The 17,931-nt window shown below is 44.4% G+C and overlaps 1 protein-coding gene across 8 annotated transcripts in view; it reads left to right on the forward strand.

The window, feature by feature from the left end:
* The window catches only part of LOC137368959 (teneurin-3), an 891,767-nt gene that overhangs the window by 187,284 nt on the left and 686,552 nt on the right, over positions 1-17,931 (forward strand). For 7 of the 8 annotated variants that reach the window (XM_068029337.1, XM_068029332.1, XM_068029334.1 and 4 more), the window contains exon 3: positions 3,216-3,292. The exons of the other annotated variant lie outside the window; for it this stretch is intronic. The gene's annotated coding sequence lies outside the window, so the exon portion shown is untranslated. The remainder of the gene's footprint in view (positions 1-3,215; positions 3,293-17,931) is intronic. 8 annotated transcript variants of the gene reach the window in all.

The following is a 17,931-nucleotide window of genomic DNA, read 5'->3' on the forward strand; positions in this document are numbered from 1 at the left end:
GCATAGCAGATCTGACATACTCCTCAAAGGAAGGATAAAAAGGGAGAGATTCATACTCCATGAATGGTTTTGAAATCTCAAGGATGCAGAGGAAAGAGATCCATCGAGTCTTGGACTAAGTGCTCACTGTGTCCAACATAATGCAGAGCAGCTTTCAACAAAGCCCGTTGGATGTTGAGCTGCATGGTTGAATTTTCACTTTGATTCGCTGCTCAATAACAGAATCATAGAATGGTTACAGCGCAGAAGGAGGCCATTTGGCCTATCGAGCCCATGCCAGCTCTCTGCAAGTGCGATTCATCTAGTCCCACTACCCCATCCTTTCCTTGTCGCCTGCAAATTTTTTCCCTTTAAATAATTATCCAGTTCCCTTTCGAAAGACACGATTGAATCTGTCTCCACCACACTCTCAGATTTCAGATTCCGCATTTCAGATCCTAATCACTCACTGGGTAAAAAAGTTTTTCTTATGTTGCTTTTGGTTCTATCGGCAATCACTTTAAATCTGTGTCCTCTGGTTCTCGAACCTTCTGCCAATGGGAACAGTTTCTCTATCCACTCTAACTAGACCCCTCATGATTTTGAATAACCCTTTAGACTCATTACAATGTTTTGATCTTGCGTATGAAACTACAGGACAAATCCTCCAATACTGTGCCCCGAGCAGGGCCTCGCTGGTCAGGTTCTAATACAGTAGTGCCCATCCTCTAACCTGCACTCCATTCTAACTCAGGGCCTGACTGGGTAAGCAATTTACCCTCCTCATAGCTTACAGTGTGAAACTACTCGTCAGTTGAGAAGCCAAATGCAGTTTCTTGAGTCAAAGCATTAAGAACAGATCTGAATACCACAGGGCAAATACTCGCAAACCTGGTAATGGTATGTGAAGAAGAACTTGCATTTATATAGTGCCTTTCACATCCTCAGGACTTTCACACTTTACAGCCAATTAATTACTTTTTGAAGTGTGGCCATTATTGGTATGTAAACAAATGCAGCAGCCATTTTGCATAAACAACAATGAGATAAATGGCCAGCTAATCTGTATTTTGGTGTCATTGGTCAAGGGATATACATTGGCCAGGACATTGGCAGAGCTCCTCTATTCTTCATCAGATAGTGACATGGGATCTTTAGCATCCACCTGAACTGGCAGATGATTTAACCAAAAGACCACTGACAGACTGCAAAGCCTCAGGACTGCGCTGATTTGCTTGCCTAGATTATTGCTTGCTTGGATTTGAGTACAGGAGTAGTGAAGTCTTGCTTCAATTGTATCGAACCTTGGTTAGACCATACCTGGAGTACTGTGTGCAGTTTTGGTCCCCTTACTTTAGGAAGGATATTATTGCCATAGAGGGAGTGCAACGAAGGCTCAGCAGACTTGTTCCCGGGATGGTGGGACTGTCCTATTAAGAGTGATTGGGGAAACTGGGCCTGTAGAGTTTCGAAGAATGAGAGGTGATCTCATTGAAACCTACTAAATGCTTAAAGGGATAGTCAGGGTAGATGCAGGTTAGATGTTTCCCCGGGTTGGGGAGTCTAGAACCAGGGGACACAATTTCAAAATAAGGGGGAAGCCACTTAGGACAGAGATGAGGAGAAATTTCTTTCCTCAGAGGGTTGTGAATCTTTGGAATTCTCAACCACAGAGCCCTGTGGAAGCTCAGTCATTGATTATGTTTAAAGTAGAGATTGACAGATTTCTAAATACCAATTGACATAAAGGGATATGGGGATAGTGTGGGAAAAAGGCATTGAAATGGATGATCAGCCATGATCTTATTGAATGGTGGAGCAGGCTCGATGGGCTGAATGGCCTATTCCTGCTCCCATGTTACTTTATGTGTGTAATAGGCTTGGAAGAAGCAAGTAGCATCTTGAGTAGAAGAGTCGGCAGGCTTAGGGAAAGTGTATATGGTTAATATAATTGTAATAAAGGAGTTACTGTTTTGACTTAAAAAGACTCCGAGATACTGTAAACAAAGCTTAGCCTAGCAAATGAAAACGCTATCAGTAACATACAACAACACCTAATTCTTGAGTTCGATGGGATTATGTATCAATTTGCAGCCAAAGCAATCAGAAATGAAGTGACATGGGGTGATTACCAATGAAAGCAGTATGCTTGTTTAGATTGTTTTTAACCTTGCCTATTGGAATCAAGACAAGTATTGCAGTGCTCAGAACAACACAGATCATTGTACCCAGAATTCCTCAGGTTCATGATCACAAAAATAATATTTTGCTGCACTGTGAGGTCAAAATAGCATTTGGAAGCTGCAGTTCATCTATGCTGGGCGAGAACACACTCAATGGAACAAAAGGCAAAGCATCTGTGTCTTTTTACTGAGTTTTAGGAGGTTGGGGAATTGCTCCAATTTCTCATGCACAGAGATGGTACATTTTGTTTCTCAATATTATGACCAAAGTCTGGAATAGGAATGAGTCCTCATGGTACAGCAGTGCATTTGCATTTGTATTACAAGAGATTGTTAAAACAGCACAGTCAAGTACCTACAGATAGTGGAGCTATTTCAATTTCCCCCTTCAGCTGTGATGTAACTGAATAGAACACTCCTGGTATGTAAAAGAAGATGGTACCAATTGATCTGTGTAAAATTCGAGCACTGACCTTTCAGAGCTTGGTCCATAAGGAGTCAAGCATGTTGCTTTAGTTTGATGAGAAACAGTGCATCCAGTAGCAAAGGACTTGACCTGTATCTGCTCACTGACTCCCTGAACTACACTTTTAAAATGCACTCCTTTTGTTTCAGTCACAGAAAAGAAAGGCTGGAACTTGTAATCTTGTTCGCAACATGCCCACTCCATTTCAGGTCCACTTCACAACTCAGAGAAACAGGGCTTGGTGATTCTAAGTCAAGCTTTTCATTGTAACTTCGTTTGTGCTAGTGGCCATCTCCACTCCATCAATATGTCAGTCAGAGATGCTCAGTCGCCTGGCTCCTAATTTCATGAAACTCCTGACAAGATTCTTATATCATGTTAAAGTAACATTGCACTGTAGATGTTACTATTTTACATCATTAAACTAGTGAGATAAATTTCATGGAAGATATTTTTAAAAGCATCAGTTTAAAGCTCATGGTCTTCTGCATTCCTTTCAAGAGTGTTGTGTGACTTGTACAGTTGGGAGTGTACTCTGAGATGAAAAGCAGTTCTTTAGTTGTGATGTCCTTTCTGTTGCATTCCAGGTTTTACTGACTCCTCCAATACTGGTAACAGCAGGATGAAAATAAGTTGCATTAAGAAGTTTCAAACAGAAAAACAGGTAGGATTCTTGTCAGCATTGGACTGTAACATATTGAGGCCATTTACTTTCGTGAGTTGGAACTCAGCATTTTCATCATATTATGCTTCCTAAATGGTAAGCAGCGAGGAAAGAAAAAGAAAGAAGACTTACATTGAAAAAGCACCTTTCATGACGCAGGGCATCCCAAAGCATTTTATAGCCGTGAAGTACTTTTGAAGTGTAATCACTGTTGTAATGTTGGTAATGTGGTAGCTAGTTTGTGCACAACTCTGATTGGTAGAGGCGTTGCCATGGAGAATGCACCAGTTCATGACAACACCTCTACCAGTCAGAATTCACTTGCCAACCAATCAGCACTCTCTGCTCATGCAGTATCAGTTGTTGTTTTCCCTTACATTGGTTATTCTTGCATATTGCCCTGATGAGTACAAGATGAAAAGCTCCGACAACATATCTCTATTTACAGCAATTCTCAAGTTCTGTACTACCAAACGACTATTTGATAATATTGGGCAGGACACTGGGGATAATTCCCCTGCTATTCTTCAAAATAGTGCCATGGGATCTTTTACATCACCTGAGAGAGAAGACAGGGCCTTGGTTTAAAATCTCATCTGAAAGACCTCCGACAGTGCAGTGTCAGCCAAGATTTTTGTGCTCCAGTCCTGGAGTAGGACTATGCACCCACAACCTTCTGACTCAGAGGTGAGAGTGCTACAAGCTGAGCCACAGCGGACACACGAGAGAGCAATTGCAGCAGGATCAGACGCTGTCCATGTTCCTTCACTTCCACTCGGGGATTACTGAGGCATGACCGGGGCAGGTCACTGATCAGGGGTAGATCCCTGGCCCTGACCCAGTGTCGTCAGTCCAGCCAAAGACAGCAGAGACCAGGGATCGAATAGGCATGGCAACTGGGCCCTTCCTGGCCTGTGCAGCTCAGCAACAGTCAACCAGCTGTGACATTGTAACTTGCCCACTGGACCTGTGGGGGAGCAGAGATATTTATGGGGTGCATGTTCACAATTCATTAAAACTAGTGGACAGCTACTTAAAATAGTCAAAAAAAAACTCTCAAGGGGGGTGGAATGTGAAGAAGTGGAAGTTATGCATAAAGACAAGTCAGACCACATTTGGAGTACCCTGTTCACTTCTGGGCACCGCAACTCAGGAAGAATATATTGGCCTTTGAGAGGGTACGGTACAGATCATCAGAATGATACTGGGCCTTAGAGGGTTAAATTATAAGATTGGTTGCATAGACTTGGTCTGTATTCCCTTAAATATAGATTAAAAGGTGCTCTATTTGAGGTGTTTAAAATGATTATGGGATCTGATAAGGTAGATAGAGAGGAACTAGTTCAACTCTTCTACAAACAGAAAATATCATGTTATCAGGACCCACTATTGTTTAGAATTTCTGCTTTATCATTTCTGCTTCCAGAATGTTGATTTCATTGCTTGAATGAATAGTTTCTGCCTGACATTTGTCAAAGTGCAGACTGCTGGATAATTGGAGTAACAGTCCATCACTGTATTCCAAGAGAACTGAAGCAACTTACTGTTGTGGTCTGATGTTAACTGGACACAGTCCTGTTCCCGTTGCTGATAAATGAGACATGAAGTTCTGGTTTGCTTCTCTCCTGGTCAAGTCCTGACCAACACTGAACCTCGTGGGATCTGCTTGCGTTTCTCAATGCCAAAACACACCATGGGTACTTGCTTTAACGAAGGCTGCGAGGAATTATAACTCTACTGCCTCTGAACACTAAATACTTGATTCCTCAGAGCTCATCTCTATAATTCTAACAGGCCACTGTTTCCTCGAAGCAGCACTGCTCCATTTTGCGTAGTCTCTCGGAGAATTCACGTATCTGTGTCCTAAGCAGCCTCCTGCCTGATTTGCCCAAGTCCCTGTTCAGACACTGGGACTGATGCTATCAAACTGTGCACATATGCTGTTACTTCATCATCACTGGCATTCTGACAATCTTCACCAGGGTCTCACGCCAAGCTATCAGCTGCATGCATTTATTCTGCAGGAGTGTACGTCACATGTAGTTCCTATTTCTGTAATTTTCTACTCTTCACGGACAATCATGGGGTGATTTTTTTTTAAAATAGTGTCTTACAGCCGATTTTGATTTTGATCTATATATATGCCAGTCTCCTGTGGTTTTGCTCAGAGTGAGTCAGAAAATATATTTAAGTGTGACGCTTACAGGAGTGCATGGTACACACAACTTTAATATATTACTAATGGTTCTGTTGTGACATTGCTCACCCTAAATCAGAGGATACATTCTCTCTTTTCCCTAACTCTGCATTTCATCTTCCTTTTTTTTTCTCGTCTGTTTGTATCTTTTCTTCAGGTTCTCGGTCCCTTTCTTTTTCCAGTTCTCTCACTTTCTCTTTTCATACTGATTTATCTTTCTCAGTCTTTTCTCTCTCTCTTGTGTCATATGATTACGAACATATGTACATATGAATTAGGAGCAGGACGAGGCCATTCAGCCCCTCAAGCCTGCTCCCCCATTCAATAAGATTATGGCTGATCTGTTTGTGTCTCAAATTCCACACTCCCATCTACCCTTGATAATCTTTGATTCCCATGCCTAACAAGACTCTATCTCTGCCTTAAAAATATTCAATGACCCCGCCTCCACCACCTTCTGAGGCAGAGAGTTCCAAAGTCGCAAAGAGAAAATATTTCTCCTCATCTCTGTCCTAAAAGGGCGACCCCTCATTTTAAAACAGTGCCCCCTCCTTCTGGACTCACCCACAGGAGGAAACATCCTTTCCACATTCACCTTGTCAAGACCGTTCAGGATCTTATATACTTCAATCAAGTCTCCCCTCACTCTTCTAAACTCCAGTGAAAATAACCCCAGTCTGTCTGACCTTTCCTCATAAGACAACCTGTTTATTCCAGGTATCAATCTAGTAAACCTCCTCTGAACTGCCTCCAACGCATTCACATCCTTCCTTAAATAAGGACACCAAAACTGCACACAGTTTTCAAGATGAGGTCTCACCAATGCCTTGTGTAACTGAAGCATAACATCCTTACTTTTATTAGGAATGTCAACTTATAAAATTAAAGAATAGTGCAGCACAGAAGGCCCATTAGCTCCAGTTCTTTCTTAAAGCAATCCAGTTCATCTCATTCCCCCACTCTTTCCCTACATAGGAACATAGGAGCAGGAGTAGCCTCATATTTCCCTGCAATTATCCCTTTAATTCTTTCTCCTTCACGTAGTTATTCAACTCATTTTTTGGGAAAGATAGTGGCTAGTTTGGCAGGAAGGCAAAATTCTGTAATGGTGATTGACATTTCCTCTAATTTTTTTGAAGTGCGTGATTGATTTGTTTCAGTGCCTGGCCCCTTTAATTTTTTTTGTGCGGCCGTGCATGAGCGGTAATTTAAAGGGACCGACTTGTGCACAGCATGCGTGGGGGCTTTCAAGTTGCTGTGCGCTCACACAGCTTAGAGGAAGCATTGATGGTGACTATAAGGCAGTGAGGTGAAGAAGGCATCCAGCCAGTTGAGCAAGACAGCAGGTCATGCATATCTTCTCAGTTGCAAGGCCATGGGCTCTAACCTGGTAGCAAACACAAGGCGACAGGTGGCAATAGGTGGGAGGTGCTAGGAAGGAGTGAATCTTACAGGGAAAGGGAGAGGGGCAGGAAGAAGTGGTACTTGATTGTTTGGGCAGGAAATGGAAAGAGCAAAGGGTAAAAAGAAATGGGAGTCTATAACGGGATCACCAGTCATGCGAGCAGAAGGCAGGCGTGGGGTTAGTGAAAAGTAAAGTAACAGAAAGAAATGAGTCTTCAGAATGGAAAGAAGGAGCAATGATATGCAGTGCCACTGACATCCATAGATTAAAGGAAGCCTCTGTTATTTAAAGCCTTTCCACTTTAAATAATAGTGGCTTTCCCTGAAGTTGTAGGTAAGTCTTTTCGGAAATGGGTCTCTTGCAAATCAAAGCCTGTGACTGGCCTTGAATGGGGAACTGGCATTTGAAATTGAGAGGGCAGGATTGCCTAAAGGGTTTCCCCACAACTTTGGGGAAGGCCCTGTTCCTCAAAACTGGAAATGCGTCATGGAACAGGGCCTCTCCAAAATCTTGGGTCAGCCCTTTCGGAAATCCTGAGCATTTTAAAAGCTTGTTACTGGTGATGTCCCCAAAAGGAGCTTTTCAATTGCAGCCTGGGGAGGGAGGGGAAAAAAAATGGAGTGGACATCATGGAGGGATCATCAAGCCTGTAAGATTCACAGTGAGTGTGCCAAGGGACAGAGGAGCAGTGGAAGACTCAGTAGTGTGTGGAGTGGGAGCAGGCCTGAGGTCGGGAAGAGAGAACTCAGCAGTGAACAAAGAACAAAGAAAATTACAGCACAGGAACAGGCCCTTCGGCCCTCCAAGCCTGCGCCGATCCAGATCCTCTATCTAAACATGTCGCCTATTTTCTAAGGGTCTGTATCTCTTTTCTTCCTGCCCATTCATGTATCTGTCTAGATACATCTTAAAAGACGCCATCGTGCCCGCATCTACCACCTCCGCTGGCAACGCGTTCCAGGCACCCACCACCGTCTGCGTAAAGAACTTTCCACGCATGTCCCCCCTAAACTTTTCCCCTTTCACTTTGAACTCGCGTCCTCGAGTAATTGAATCCCCCACTCTGGGAAAAAGCTTCTTGCTATCCACCCTGTCTATACCTCTCATGATTTTGTACACCTCAATCAGGTCCCCCCTCAACCTCCGTCTTTCTAATGAAAATAATCCTAATCTACTCAACCTCTCTTCATAGCTCGCGCCCTCCATACCAGGCAACATCCTGGTGAACCTCCTCTGCACCCTCTGCAACGCATCCACATCCTTTTGGTAATGTGGCGACCAGAACTGCACGCAGTATTCCAAATGTGGCCGAACCAAAGTCCTATACAACTGTAACATGACCTGCCAACTCTTGTACTCAATACCCCGTCCGATGAAGGAAAGCATGCCGTATGCCTTCTTGACCACTTTATTGACCTGCGTTGCCACCTTCAGGGAACAGTGGACCTGAACACCCAATTCTCTCTGGACATCAATTTTCCCCAGGACTTTTCCATTTACTGTATAGTTCACTCTTGAATTGGATCTTCCAAAATGCATCACCTCGCATTTGACCCGATTGAACTCCATCTGCCATTTCTCTGCCCAACTCTCCAATCTATCTATATTCTGCTGTATTCTCTGACAGTCCCCTTCACTATCTGCTACTCCACCAATCTTAGTGTCGTCTGCAAACTTGCTAATCAGACCACCTATACTTTCCTCCAAATCATTAATGTATATCACAAACAACAGTGGTCCCAGCACGGATCCCTGTGGAACACCACTGGTTACACTTCTCCATTTTGAGAAACTCCCTTCTACTGCTACTCTCTGTCTCCTGTTGCCCAGCCAGTTCTTTATCCATCTAGCTAGTACACCTTGGACCCCATGCGCCTTCACTTTCTCCATCAGCCTGCCATGGGGAACCTTATCAAACGCCTTACTGAAGTCCATGTATATGACATCGACAGCCCTTCCCTCATCAATCAACTTTGTCACTTCCTCAAAGAATTCTATTAAGTTGGTAAGACATGACCTTCCCTGCACAAAACCATGTTGCCTATCACTGATAAGCCCATTTTCTTCTAAATGGGAATAGATCCTATCCCTCAGTATCTTCTCCAGCAGCTTTCCTACCACTGACGTCAGGCTCACCGGTCTATAATTACCTGGATTATCCCTGCTACCCTTCTTAAACAAGGGGACAACATTAGCAATTCTCCAGTCCTCCGGGACCTCACCCGTGTTTAAGGATGCTGCAAAGATATCTGTTAAGGCCCCAGCTATTTCCTCTCTCGCTTCCCTCAGTAACCTGGGATAGATCCCATCCGGACCTGGGGACTTGTCCACCTTAATGCCCTTTAGAATACCCAACACTTCCTCCCTCCTTATGCCGACTTGACCTAGAGTAATCAAACATCTGTTCCTAACCTCAACATCCGTCATGTCCCTCTCCTCGGTGAATACCGATGCAAAGTACACGTTTAGAATCTCACCCATTTTCTCTGACTCCAAGCATAACATTCCTCCTTTGTCCTTTAGTGGGCCAATCCTTTCTCTAGTTACCCTCTTTCTCCTTATCTCTGAATAAAAGGCTTTGGGATTTTCTTTAACCCTGTTTGCTAAAGATATTTCATGACCCCTTTTAGCCCTCTTAATTCCTCGTTTCAGATTGGTCCTACATTCCCGATATTCTTTCAAAGCTTCGTCTTTCATCAGCCGCCGAGACCTTATGTATGCTTCCTTTTTCCTCTTAGCTAGTCTCACAATTTCACCTGTCATCCATGGTTCCCTAATCTTGCCATTTCTATCCCTCATTTTCACAGGAACATGTCTCTCCTGCACGCTAATCAACCTCTCTTTCAAAGCCTCCCACATATCACATGTGGATTTACCTTCAAACAGCTGCTCCCAATCTACATTCCCCAGCTCCTGCCGAATTTTGGTGTAGTTGGCCTTCCCCCAATTTAGCACTCTTCCTTTAGGACCACTCTCGTCTTTGTCCATGAGTATTTTAAAGCTTACGGAATTGTGATCACTATTCCCAAAGTAGTCCCCTACTGAAACTTCAACCACCTGGCCGGGCTCATTCCCCAACACCAGGTCCAGTATGGCCCCTTCCCGAGTTGGACTATTTACATACTGCTCTAGAAAACCCTCCTGGATGCTCCTTACAAATTCTGCTCCATCTAGACCTCTAACACTAAGTGAATCCCAGTCAATGTTGGAAAGTGGAAAGAGAAGCAAGATGGCTGCGGAGAACTGACCAGGGGTAAGAAGCTCAGTAACTGAAAATAGGCTGAAAAGAGATTTTTTAAAAATAAGATAAAGTGAATTGCATCCATTGAGTAAAAACATTCAACCAACAAATGAAAAATAACATGGCTGCTGCAATTGGGGGAAAGGGCCAGCTATGTTCACAGTGCCACTGAGTGACTGGAGCCTGCTACTACATGGTGACAGGCAACTCTACATTGGAAAAGTTGCATTATTTCCATAGGGTTTTCTGATTATAAATGTTGACATTGGATTTCTCATCATAAATGTTGACATAAAACATATGACTCCGGGAGGAAGGTTTGTGAACAGGACTTGCATGCCATTGGTCGGATCATTCGAGGGAGAGTTAGCTCTGATCAGTGTCTGTCATTGAGTGAATGCATTCCCTACTGCTTTCCAGTCATCATTTTTCCTGAGCTATGCAGCACTTTGACTTGCACATAGGCTTTTTCAGACTGTAAGCATCGTTGCCTCCAATGTACAATCTTTCAACATTTAGCACAATTTTCCCTGCTCACATATCCATAATTATTGTGTGTGTGGAATATGCCACTGCAGTGATTTGCCATTCCAAGATATTGTATTACCTTTTTTATGGTGCTCTGTCTATGTTAATTACTTGCTGACTGGTAAACACAAGGCGACAGGTGGCAATAGGTGGGAGGTGCTAGGAAGGAGCGGGAAAGGGAGAGGGGCAGGAAGACGAGGGTACTCTGATTGTTTGGGCAGGAAATGGAAAGAGCAAAAGGTAGAAAGAAGTGGGAGTCTGTAAGGGGGTCGCCAGCCACCCGAGCAGAAGGCAGTTGCGGGGTTAGTGAAAAGTAAAGTAACAGAAAGACTCATCCCTATTCTGTGATTCTGTCTTCGATGAAAGTGGGCTAATTCACACCCTGGTCATTGACCTGAAACTTTAACTCTGCTTTTCTCTGCAAAGATGCTGCCTGACCTGCTGAGTGCTTCCAGCATTTTCTATTTTTGTGACAGCTATGTCTTTGTAGGATTTTGGACTGCTCTTCCTAGGCAGAATCTTACCACCTTAGTACCTGCTGAAACAGCGGGACCATTTTTGGGTTTGGAATCTGACTCTCTGCACAGTGTGCCTGGCAGTTGCCCTTTACCAGGACAAACCAATTGACATTCTGCTTCCGGGCTCCCTGACCAATTAGGGTGGGATGATTTGTCCATTCTGTCAAGAAAGGATATCTAATTAAAGGGACCTTTCAGGTTGCAGCAACCACAGGAATGGAGAGGAGACCTGGGAAGGATGCTCCCAGGTTCTTGATCTTATCTGGAGGCCCTGCTGAGAGGCTGCAGTGAGGTGAGCTCTCCCAAGGACATGAGGAAGAGGCCAATCTCTCCAACCAAGCAAGCAACCATGCCCCACACTCTGACTTGCCCAGCATTCTCCTGTACAGTATGCATCAGGTCAACACAGCATGCAGCTCCACTCATTCCTCTCCCTGTAGGCACTTCACTTGCCCAACTGAGCAGCCAACACTCACACTCACCCTCAGCCCATTGCCCTCTTGCATCCATGCCTCACACTCACCCTCCATAAATGGTGCCCTTCCCTCCTCTGCACACAAGCCATTGTGAGTGTTTACACTTCTCTGCTTTCTCTCCTTGCAGGAGAAGAGAGCGCACAACTTGGTGAGAATCAGAGACCTGGGGCGCAGGGGTGCCCTCCAGTTACAGGTACCTTGTTGGACATTAGCAAGGTGTGCCCACTTGCTCCACTGAGAAAGAGGTCTTGTTCCAGGAAGCTGCAGATGTCAGCAGCGACATGTTGTGAGAGCCTGAGTGTCCTGAGGCACTGGTGCTCAGACATGTCAAGAGAGCTGACCCTCTGCCTGTAAGACCCTGTGTTGGAGGTCCATCCCATCTGCCCTGTGGAGGGGCATGTGGTTGAGGAGAAGGCTGCAGATGTTGCTGCTGCTGGAGCAGTTGACAGGAGTGTGGTGTCAGAGCAAACAATAACCTTCCACAAGATTCAGCTTTTGGCTGTACACTGTCTGCCAATTTGATGCTGTGCGGGCAAATATAAAACAAGACCTTGGAGAATGTTAGCTTCTAGCGATTTGATCGATCATTCCCAACATTTCCCACCCAAAGTATCCCAAGGGCATCTACAGAAAACTTCACCGTCACATTCATTCACATTCCTGGAGATCTCGTAGAGATTGAAGAGCCAGCAGGAAATAATACATTATGTTGCTGTGTGTTTTTCTTATTTCATTACACAGGATCAGCATTGATATGCCACAGCCAAAGAATACTTTCTGTTTAATTGAGGTGGGTCTCAGTTTTTGTTTCTTTTGTCACTTGTTATGGTATGTGCATCCAATGTTATCACTACATAGTGCCTGCATCTCGTTTCAGGGTATGACACTTCCATTAAGGCTCATTGATGCTATCCATAAATCACTTCTGGTCGACTAACGTCATCCACTGTAACCATGGCAAAAATATTGTACTTCATAATTACCACCATTTGAATCAGCACCTGCAGAACGTATTTCAGATATATGTGACACTGAAGGTGGTTTGAGTACAGGCAAATCATTATGCTTCCTACATTTTTCTACAGTTGTTTCCTTGTGCACAGCAGGGATTGAAGTGTGTTTATAAAAACATTAGCCACGCTCGTCTAGTTTACTGTCATGACATTCACCTTTTTCATTAAACCAGCTGCAGGTTTAATTTCCTCTCTGCACTATTTTTATTACAGTGTTAACGCATTTGTATAAATTCCTGTGCTATTTTAATGAAGCCAATAACGCACACTCAGTGGGTGAGGTAGTGTGGTGGTTATGTTGCTGGACTAGAGGTTTGGGCTAATCCAGAGAATGTGAGTTCAGTTCGCACCATGCCAATTTGAGAACTTAAATTCAGTTTAATAAGTCTGGAAATACAGACCTGGCTTCAGTGACCATGAAGCTGTCAGATTGTTGGAAAAGCCCAGTTGGTTCATAAATCTCCTTACTATGTGTGACTGAAGTCCAATTCCACACTGATGTGATTGACTCCTCAGTGCACCCTAGTACTGAGCTCATGTCTTTAATCTTACATTGTTATATGGGCTAAAGTAGGTTTCCAAACATCAATAAAGTGCATCAAGTTTATCCTTGTAAAAAGGGGAAAAAAAGGTGCAAATGCTTCAGAAATAAAGAGGGAAGAGGTTGGTAGTACACAGTAGGTTCATCAACAGCTGGAAAGAGAAATTACAGGTTAGCATTTAGGGCATTCTGTGAAGGGTCTACATCTGTGGGAAGTCATCCAAAGCATCTTGTCCAACAGTGTTTAGGATCGGGGAAGAAATATAGATTCTCAATGTTTTTCTCAGCTCCAGCAGCAGCAGTCAGGTACAGCTGGAAATGCTTTGTCCAACCTCATCAGTTTTCACTTCGAGTCTTCCAGCCTTGAAGATCCAGGTGGCTTCAGCTACTCCATTTTCTGTTACAATTCTGATATCTTACTTCTGGCACTGAGTGTTTAGGGCTAAAATAATCATAGAATTCAGGGAATATTTAATTCACTGAACGCCACTCTCAGTCTAACATGGAGCCAGTCTTCAGCTAGAGAAATTGCCTGACAGATAGCGTTACACAGGAAGGTGTGACCAGCTAGGCTCAGGGATCAAATTCCTATTTCTTCAAAGCAAAATAAATAGTCTGTTTCAAAAGAAATTATCCACATCTGTCCATATTATATGTTCTTTTTTATTTGCAAATAAAATCTATGACTTAATTAAGCGGCAGGTCTCTTCAACTCAGATTGCAACATTTTTCATCTTTCCAGACAGATTGCAGGTACTTGCAGGAAGTGTCATTTCCTCCGTTTCTTTCCCACCGAGGCCGTGCACTCTGGGTCACGGCCAAATTGCTTGTAAATGTTATATTGCATTCTGACGGGAACAGAGTCTGTGAATAGCAAGAACGCTGCTTTGAAACATTGGTGTTATAGAAGCTGATGGAAGACTTTCTTCATGTGTGGCAGTATTTTAGAATGACTGTGTGTCAATTTTTCATGTTATACTTTCCTACAACACATTTGGCCTGGATTTATTTGTGTGGATTCGCCAGCTAAATGAATCCGGAGTAGTGTTCGGTCTCGTTCATTGGCAGTGTGAATGCTCCCAATGGGCCATGAATGAGGTCAGTCCAAGTATAGCCTCAAATGACTTTGGCTCTGATGGGTTTGGGATTCTGTCAAATATTGCATAAAATAGAAAGGAACAGCTGGTTCTAGTCTGACTACTACCACAGCTTACATTTATATAGTTTCTTTATCATAATAAACATCCCGAAACGCTTCACAGAATGACACTGGACTATAGTAGGTGAAGATTTAGAGTAGATAACTGGAGGCATGGTCAAAGAGGCAGGCCTTGAGGAAACTTGGAAGGAAATTTAACTAACAGTGGTTTTGGGAGGGATTTTAATACATACAGTTTTTAATGCACCGTCATATCGTATGTGCCAAATATTTCACGCAATGAGCTTTTTTAAGGTCACATCGACTCAGCAAACATGACAGCTATTCTGCTCCGGCAGTGTCCCACAAATAACTATACGTTAATGACCAATGCATCTGTGATTTTTTTTGGACAACTTTTATACGTAGATTTACAGAAATTATCAAACCACACCGGAACACTGGCCCCCAATTTGGGCTCTCCACTGCTCCATTTTTTGGGGGGAGCTGGGCATTAGTGGTACTAAAAATGAACAAAAATAAACTTACTGTTGACTTCCTAATGTGTGCTGATAATGAAAACCGACCCTGTCAAAGCAGGTCCGAATGAAGACCTACAGAATCAAAAAATAACAGCCCATTTAGAACCATAGGCAAGGAAACAATGGGCTATAAGTTGAACCAGGGCCATATTATATGTGCCATTGGTTTGGACTCTGGACTGTTGGTAGGCTGTTAGATTACTGGAGCATCAGCATCAAACTGAATCGTTTGTTGTGCATGTTACAATGGTCACTGTACAGTAATCAGGACTGGGGACACTAGTTGATCTTTTCCTTTCCTAGCCTAATGACAATGAGGCAAACCATTGAATTACAGATCAAAGCAAAACACTGGATGCTGGAAATCTGAAATAAAAATAGCAAGTGCTCCTCCTGAAGTCCCCAACATCACAGATGCCAGACTTCAGCCAATTCCATTCACTCCGCGTGATATCAAGAAACGACTGAAGGCACTGGATACTGCAAAAGCTATGGGCCCTGTCAATATTCCGGCAATAGTACTGAAGACCTGTGCTCCAGAACTTGCCGTGCCCCGAGCCAAGCTGTTCCAGTACAGCTACAACACTGGCATCTACCCTGCAATGTGGAAAATTGTCCTGTACACAAAAAGCAGGACAAGTCCAACCCGGCCAATTACCGCCCCATCAGCCTACTCTCCATCATCAGTAAAGTGATGGAAGGTGTCATCAACAGTGCCATCAAGCGGCACTTGCTTAGCAATAACCTGCTCAGTGACGCTCAGTTTGGGTTCCGCCAGGGCCACTCAGCTCCTGACCTCATTACAGCCTTGGTTCAAACGTGGACAGAAGAGCTGAACTCAAGAGGTGAGGTGAGAGTGACTGCCCTTGACATCAAGGCAGCATTTGACTGAGTATGGCATCAAGGAGCTCTAGCAAAACTGAGGTCAATGGGAATCAGGGGGAAAACCCTACGCTGGCTGGAGTAATACCTAGCACAATGGAAGATGGTTGTGGTTGTTGGAGGTCAATCATCTGAGCTCCAGGACATCACTGCAGGAGTTCCTCAGGGTAGTGTCCTGGCCCAACTATATTCACTGCTTCATCAATGACCTTCCATCAATCATAAGGTCAGAAATGGGGATGTTCGCTGATGATTGCACAACGTTCAGCACCATTCGTGACTCCTCAGATACTGAAGCAGTCCGTGTAGAAATGCAGCAAGACCTGGACAATATCCAGGCTTGGGCTGATAAGTGGCAAGTAACATTAGCGCCACACAAGTGCCAGGCAATGACCATCTCCAACAAGAGAGAATCTAACCATCACCCCTTGACATTCAACGGCATTACCATCGCTGAATCCCCCACTATCAACATCCTAGGGGCTACCATTGACCAGAAACTTACTGGAGTAGCCATATAAACACAGTGGCTACAAGAGCAGGTCAGAGGCTAGGACTCCTGAGGCGAGTAACTCACCTCCTGACTCCCCAAAGCCTGTCCACCATCTACGAGGCACAAGTCTGGAGTGTGATGGAATACTCTCCACTTGCCTGGATGGGTGCAGCTCCAACAACACTCAAGAAGCTCGACACCATCCAGGACAAAGCAGCCCGCTTGATTGGCACCCCACCTACAAACATTCACTCCCTCCACCACTGACGCACAGTGGCAGCAGTGTGTACCATCTACAAGATGCACTGCAGCAATGCACCAAGGCTCCTTAGACAGCACCTTCCAAACCCACGACCTCTACCAACTAGAAGGACAAGGGCAGCAAATACATGGGAACACCACCACCTACAAGTTCCCCTCCAAGTCACACACCATCCTGACTTGGAACTATATTGCCATTCCTTCACTGTCGCTGGTTCAAAATCCTGGAACTCCCTAACAGCACTGTGGGTATACCTACCCTACATGGACTGCAGCGGTTCAAGAAGGCAGCTCACCACCACCTTCTCAAGGGCAATTAGCGATGGGCAATAAATGCTGGCCTAGCCAGTGACGCCCATATCCCATGAATGAATTTTTAAAAAATGCTCAGGAGAGAGAAGCAGAGCAAATGTTTCAGGTCGGTGACCTTTCATCAGAACTCAACATTCGAACTAGACTTACGTATGTGGTTTATTTATTTAGTGGCAATCTGTTTGAGGGAGCAGGCTGGGAAAGAAATCTGAACATTTTGATGGATAGATCATTAAAACCATGACTTCAGCGGTCACAGTTAGTGAGGAAAACAAATAAAACATAGAGATCTACAGATAAGATCATGACATAATCTGAGGAGGTGATGTTGAAGTATATCTGGGGTACTGTGTTGAGTTTTGGGGCTGAATTTTCATTATGGAGGCAGGTTTCAGACCTAAAACCAGACCTAGTTCCTGTTTCCTGCCTCTATAATGAAAATTCAGCCCCAAAACACAACACAGTACCCCTGATATATTTCAGCATCACCTCCTCAGATTTATGTCATGATCTTATCTGTAGATCTGGGAAGCTGATTCAGATTGCAATTTTCAAGTGGGAAAGCCTTAACTGGTATGGAGACCGGTTTCCTGTCCTCTTTGAGCCAGGAGGATTAAAAATGGCTGTGGATCAGATAAACTGTGGGGCTCATGTAGACTTCCACGGCAGCATCACTGAGACTGTTGATTGTCCTGAGAGAGAGATCTGCCTTCCGCAGCACCAGAGGGAAGCGAGATGTCACAGGGGAGATGGAGGGCTGGCACTAGGGACAGGGCGGACCCTCGCTTCATCCATGCCCAGCTGGATCTAATGCTGGAGGCTATGAGGGAGAGGAGGGAGGTCCTTTTCCCAGAGGGTGGCAGGAGGAGGCCACCTCGTCGTGCAGCAGGGAAACATGTCTATTCAGTGTTATCCCCCTCCACCCCCTCTAACCTCCTGCTCCTCTCCTGATGAGCTGTCTCCTTCCAGGGCCTTTGTCCTCAACATCCACAGCTCTCTGGAGGGCCATGTTATGGAGAGCGTTGCAGACCACCACATGACTGAGAACCTTGCAGGAGACTATTGGAGGGTGCCACCTGACAAATCCAGGCA

Source organism: Heterodontus francisci, chromosome 4 (genome assembly GCF_036365525.1).
Source record: "Heterodontus francisci isolate sHetFra1 chromosome 4, sHetFra1.hap1, whole genome shotgun sequence".
NCBI lineage: Eukaryota > Metazoa > Chordata > Chondrichthyes > Heterodontiformes > Heterodontidae > Heterodontus > Heterodontus francisci.